The sequence below is a fragment of the Molossus molossus genome, unplaced genomic scaffold (genome assembly GCF_014108415.1).
Source record: "Molossus molossus isolate mMolMol1 unplaced genomic scaffold, mMolMol1.p scaffold_m16_p_6, whole genome shotgun sequence".
Lineage (NCBI taxonomy): Eukaryota > Metazoa > Chordata > Mammalia > Chiroptera > Molossidae > Molossus > Molossus molossus.
This window is the reverse complement of record NW_023425399.1, coordinates 32,963,880-32,969,972: the sequence shown is the minus strand read 5'-3', so window position 1 is coordinate 32,969,972 and position 6,093 is coordinate 32,963,880. Positions and strand designations below refer to the sequence as shown.

The 6,093-nt window shown below is 42.5% G+C and overlaps 1 pseudogene; it reads right to left on the bottom strand.

The window, feature by feature from the left end:
- Positions 1 to 2,273: 2,273 nt before the first annotated feature.
- LOC118618523 lies at positions 2,274 to 3,366 on the bottom strand (annotated as a pseudogene).
- Between the last annotated feature and the right edge of the window lie 2,727 nt (positions 3,367 to 6,093).

Here is a 6,093-nt window from a genome sequence, read left to right as displayed (position 1 = left end):
CTGACGGGTCACTGTCGCTTCATTGCTTCATTATTGCCTTTTGCATAAAATTCAGATGCCTTGTTGTGGAATTCAGAGCCTGTGCCAACTTCTCCCACCTCATCTCTTGTCCTGACCTTTCTCTCCTCCAGCCAGGAGGGATTACCTTTGGTCCTGGACAGTGTGTGTTCCCTGCTGGTTCTCCTCTTCCCTGTCTCTAGCTGCAGCCATCCCTCAGAGCGAGGTCCTACTGCATGTCCTCCAGGAAGCTTGTTCTCCACGACTTTTCTCTCTGAGCAGGATATGTTTATGTTCCATCTACCAGTTTCATTGCATCCTGAGCTTATCTCAAATGCTGGCACTCATGATTCCTTATTATAATTGTTTTCTAGTGTAATCCTCCCCATATCCGAAGCTCTTGGCAAGAACAGGCTGGGTCTTTTATATCTATAGCAAGGGGATGTCAAACATCATAATTGCCTCATATGGCAAAGGCATGATGAGTGCAGGTGCTCCAACTTAGAAGCGAATAAATATTCAGCACTTTAGAAAAGGTAATCACGCTGCTGAGAACCATTCTGCAGAAGACACCCTTTGAGTGAACTGTAAGTAATGGTTGGTTTTAGTTGAAGTGCTAAAATATGAATATGGCGATCTCTGATTATTTTTCCCTAGATTATGTTTTTGTTCTAGTAATTGTTACATTTTTAAAATTCTCTATAAGTAGTCATATTGATTACGGTAATAATCAGGGATAAAGGTTTAAAAACAGTGTATATTATTTTGTATATTTGCATTTACCTTTATGGCATATGTATTGAGCAAAGGGACTGGGGTAAAGACCTCAATAGGTTAACAGTGGTTTGTTTTCTTTAGGGTTGGAAAAATAGATGATATTTTTCTTCTTTCTTTTAATTTGCCTTTTTTTCCCCTGTATAATTACGTATTCTTTTTATAAGAAACAATTTTTTTCAAATAAGTGTAACAGTTGAATAAGTTACATGATTATTAGTAATTTGATTTTTCAAATAATCAAACCACCCCCATCAAAAGATTATTGAATTTAATCAAATCACACTGTCAAGTTATTTAGATATTATTTTGAGAACTAATAAAAAACAATCTAAGTATAGAAACTTGTAAATCATTATTTATTTATTTAAGAATAATTTATTGATTTTGAGAGAGAGAGGAAGGGAGGAGAGAGAAAGAAACATTGATATGAAAGTGTAACATCCTTGGGCCTCCTCCTGCATGCCTCCTATGGGGGATCAAGCCCACAACCCAGGCATATGCTCTGACTGGAAATCAAACTGGCAACCTCTTGGTGCATGGGTCGGTGCCCAACCAAGCCACGCTGACCAAGATAAATCTTTTTTTTTTTTTTTTTTTCCCACCTTAAATCAGTTTATTGACACAGTAACACAACACACTTGCCTCCCTGACACCCCCACCCCCTCACCCAGACTAGATCTCTTCCTTTCCCTTTAGAACAAGCTGTTCCTTGACAAAGAAAAGGGCAGTCCACCTCTACAACTCCAGTCCCACCCCTAGGCCCTATGGAGCAGGGTCTCAGGCACTATTCAGAACCTGTTAGAAGGGTGGGTTGAAGGGGTATGCAGTTAGCACTGTACTCAGCCAGGCAAAGGCATCCAGTCCTTAAGAACAGATTCTCCCCTTCAATCCCCCGGGCCCTGAGTTGCTATTCCTCTTCCTCTCTGCTCTTTGTGATCCAGGAAGGAGACATGCTGGGCCCCGGGCCTGTAGCCAGTAGCAAGACCTCCTGTCCATGATCTGAGAATTGGAGTTTGGCTAGTCTTTTTTAAGGCCCAGGCACCGCCCCAAAATGCCCTGGTGGTGGGAGTGAACTTCAGTGCCCCTGTTTAAAATGCACTGATAACACAAATGCCAGAGTAACACTAAGTTGTAAAGAAGGAGGGGTCAGACCTACTTTCTCCCGGCCAGACACAAATGCAGAGAAGCCCAGGTGGAGTATCAAAAAACAACTCAAGGACACTGATGCACAGGGGCTGAAAAGCCTATATTCAGGAGCCCCTGGGGTGACAGGAAGCAAGGAAAGAAAACACACAAGTCTTTAAAACCAATAAAGAAAGTCCAACAGCTGGGGAGCCTGAGACTGATGGTACTACCCACCAGCCCTCCAGGCCTTGACCCAGACCCAGATAGTCCCTCCCGGTCTAGGCAATGTCCTCCCCCTAGGCTAGATAGAGCACATCACACAGCGCAGTTTAAAAAGCATCTAATGCCAGTTCATAAACATCTTCATTACTATTGGTGATTACATGTGAATAATATGTTTATACTGTTCTTTATGGAAAACAATTTCAACGAGTCACCTCCAAGAACACAATAGGCAACCCTCACCCTGAGCCCCTCAGCGTCCTTCTCTAGACAGCAAGGAGACCCCTCCTCTGTCCCGGGGCTGCCTAACTTCCCCTCTTTCCCCACTGTGGCTCTTGGGCAAAGCATCCTCTGACCATTAGTTCTCATCGGACAAGTTCTGGTCCAGGGGGTAAACCATGAACATCACATCTGGCCGAGAGGGTACACAGGGATGGCCTGGACGTGCAATCTCAAAGCCAAGAAGCTGAAGGTCTTCGGGAGTGGAGCTCTGTCTTCCCCGCCCTTCCTGAAGCAGATGAAGACATAGTTCACTTTCATCTTCTCTTCAGCAAACTCTAGTAGTGCTAATAATCCTTCTTTGCTCCCATCAGCTAATAATCCATCCATCTGGGATTTCTACAAACAGGCTCTGGCTGGACAGGACTGCATCCCTTCAGCTCGGTGACCTCATACTGGAAGTGGACGATGTGAGGTTTTCCACCGGTCACCGGGAGGTCCTGGCTCACAGTGAGCTTCTAGTCCTTACATGTTAATATTTATTTATTTATTTATTTTTTTATCCTCACCCGAGGATATTTTTCCATTTTTTGTTCAGATAGAGCGGGAGGGAGAGAGAGGAAGAGAGAGAGAGAGAGAAACATCGATGTGAAAGGGACACATCGAGTGGCTGCCACCCACACAACCAACCAGGGCCGGGGACAAACTGCAACCGAGGTACATGCCCCTCACAGAACTGAACCGGGGTCTCTCGGGACCGCAGGCCGACCCTCTAACCGCTGAGCCAAACCCGCCAGGGCCGCCCTTACACATTAGAGCTGAGAGAGAAGGATCCCTGCGCCCCCTCGCCCACCGGGGATCTTCGACAGTGGGTGAGGGGCGTCAGGAGCCCCACAGAGGCCCTGGAACAATGTGCCTGCAGCACTGGAGCTGGGGACAGTTACTCAAAGGCAAAATATTACTGTCCTGGGTGTTTATCATCCTCGGGGGCTCTGCTCAGGGTGGGAGGAGGCGGCGCAGGGAGTGGGTAGGTGGGTGAGTGGGTGGGTGTAGGGCCTCGCGCGGGGCGATCTCTGCGGGTTAAGTCCCTGTCAGGCCGCGGGCTCAGCCGCCTCCTGCCTCAGCGACCGCCTGCTTCCAACTCCTTTTTTTTTTTTTTAGTGGAGAAAAATATGACTCTGGAAATTATAAAACGGAAACTTTATTTAGAACTATTGAAAGTACATGTGTCATTGTGCTGGGAGAAGAGCCTATGTCCGATTGTGAATTATAGAGTTGGTTTTTAATAGCATGGAAGTATCCATTTTTGTTGCCAAATCTATTATTTTTTAGTACATAATACACCAGAGATTAAGGATCCACATATTCATCAAAAGATTTACTCTGAAGAAATAAAAGTAGGTTTAATCATAATGTATACAGGTGTGTATTTATAGGTAGAGAATAAATGTTTGAAAAAATGGGACTAAGAAAAAGCAAGAGTCAATATTATTTTAGAATATTATTTGATTTTCTTTTAAAAACCCGTATAGTTTGCATTTATTACAAGTTAAAACTAAACACTACTTTAAATATTTATCAAACAGTTGAGATTTTTCTGAATTGCATTTAGCAAGAGCTGAATGAATAAATCCCTTGCTTATGGGTATTTATTGAGAAGGAGATTATATTTTTAACCATTATGAGTTTACTTTTGTGAGCAAAGTAATGTTAAGTTTTTAGAGGTTCTTGTAAATTACCAATTATCACAATCTGAAAATATGATTTACAAATTTGATGATCAATAATTTCCGTGTATTAGTAAATGTCATAGCAGATACTTCTACAGGTAACTTGTATCATTCAATCTAAAGTGTGAAAATTAAATTCTGACAGCTATAGAAATGCTAATACTTGAACACAAAAGCCTAATAACACTTACCTGAAAGATAAAAACATATATGCATTTAGCACTTTATAGTGTGACAGATAATAGAACAATTGTCTCGTATATATTGTCCCACTGAATCCTGCAGGTGCTTCTTTGTGTATAGATTGCTTCTTCCTCCACCCCTCAATCCTGCTGCTTTGACTCATTTTTAGATTAGGTGCTTCCTCAGAGAGGTCACGCTTTTCTTCCAACCTTCACCCAGTGCTTTTCCGTCGTAACAGTTGTCACAGTGTGTAGTGCTATTTGGTTTACTCAGTTACTGTCTGCACATTACAGAGGCGAGAGCCAAGGAGCAGTGACTACGCTTTGTTTAGCAAAATTAGTAAATTCTTAATATTTATTGAATGAAATGAATGAATAAATGACTTTTCGTCAATTTATGTGTCTTCTTTTAAGCTTTGCCAACAACCCCAGTGCTAGAGGTGAGAAACAGAGATGGGAAAACCAAAAACAACCAGAAAAGTTAAATAAAATTTTAAAAAATATTTTTTTCCTCATTATTCCTGTCATTTTTTTATTAAAAAAAATTTTTTTTTCTGCCCAAAGCTTGAAAAAGGCTAACCTTTTTGGACTATTGATTTGTAGAATGAGGCATAAAACATTTAAGAAGAGTTTGCTTTCTTCCAGATGATTTCTGTAAGTAGAAAGGATATAGAAAACCACCAAACCAATGATTGCACTTGAATCAATAAGTACATTTTCCATTTTTTCAGACATTTATCACCAAATGGCTGAGACAAAATCATCTGTTCTTGGTGTGTGTGTGTGTGTGTGTGTGTGTGCGCATTCCTGCTCACACATATCAAATGAAGAAAAGTCAAAGGCTTTACCAAGCAATAGAAAGAATTTTGTTATCAGCCCATTTATGCTACAGCAATTCTGTGGGTCCAGAACCCAGAGGAAATGTAAAAGGATGTGCTCTCATTTGCATCACAAAACACATGGCACATTTAGGAATTAGCACCACAAGGGAAACTTTAATGCTGTAGAACACATTTATCTCCTGATGTGTGGTCTAGGAACAGTGTTTTTATTCTGTCAGTTCTGCCTCCCACCTCACGGGGGGTGGGGGGGGTGGGAGGGGGGTGGGGGGGGGGGACTCTTGCAGAGTATTTGAGACTAGTTGCCCCTGGTTTATTTGCAATCCCTCTACTCTTTCAGCCTCAATACCATTGTAATGAACCCAATTATTAATAACTAGAAAGGAGCAAAGAGAAGGCCAAATAATATGTATGCCCAGTAAGATCTGGATAACATAGTGAAGATACTTGTCTGTCAGTCACACCTGGAAACAGATCATTGGCCAGAAAAGGGGTGGCCACTGCAAGCACCAGAAGATTTGATATTTAAGCTCCTGAACAAAGGAGTTTCCTTTCTTGCTCTCTTGGGACTCCTGGCTCTCTTTTTGCAGGGGGAACACTCCCCTGCATTCACCCACATGGCACATGGCCATGTGGACCCCACACAATGAAGTAATGGACTGGAACTAGCCTGATGCTGTGCTGGACTTAACTCCACCGTGGAACTGAAACTCTGGACTCTGGCTTTGCTTCTAGTTCTGTGAAATCCCCAGCTGCACATCTTCTAGGACTGGTTTAAGGGAAATGGGACCTTAGAAATGCAGGGATGTTTTTCCACACAAATAAAAATCACTCATTCTCCTGTGCAAGTCTTAGACAATTCTTTTTCTCAAGATAGCATAAGAACATCACCCCCCAGCACCCAGTGGAGAAATGGATCCCCCACTTCCACCAGTGGACACCCCACTTCTACCAATAACAGCACAATTGACAATTTTATGCATACTTGCGGCGAGGGGGAGT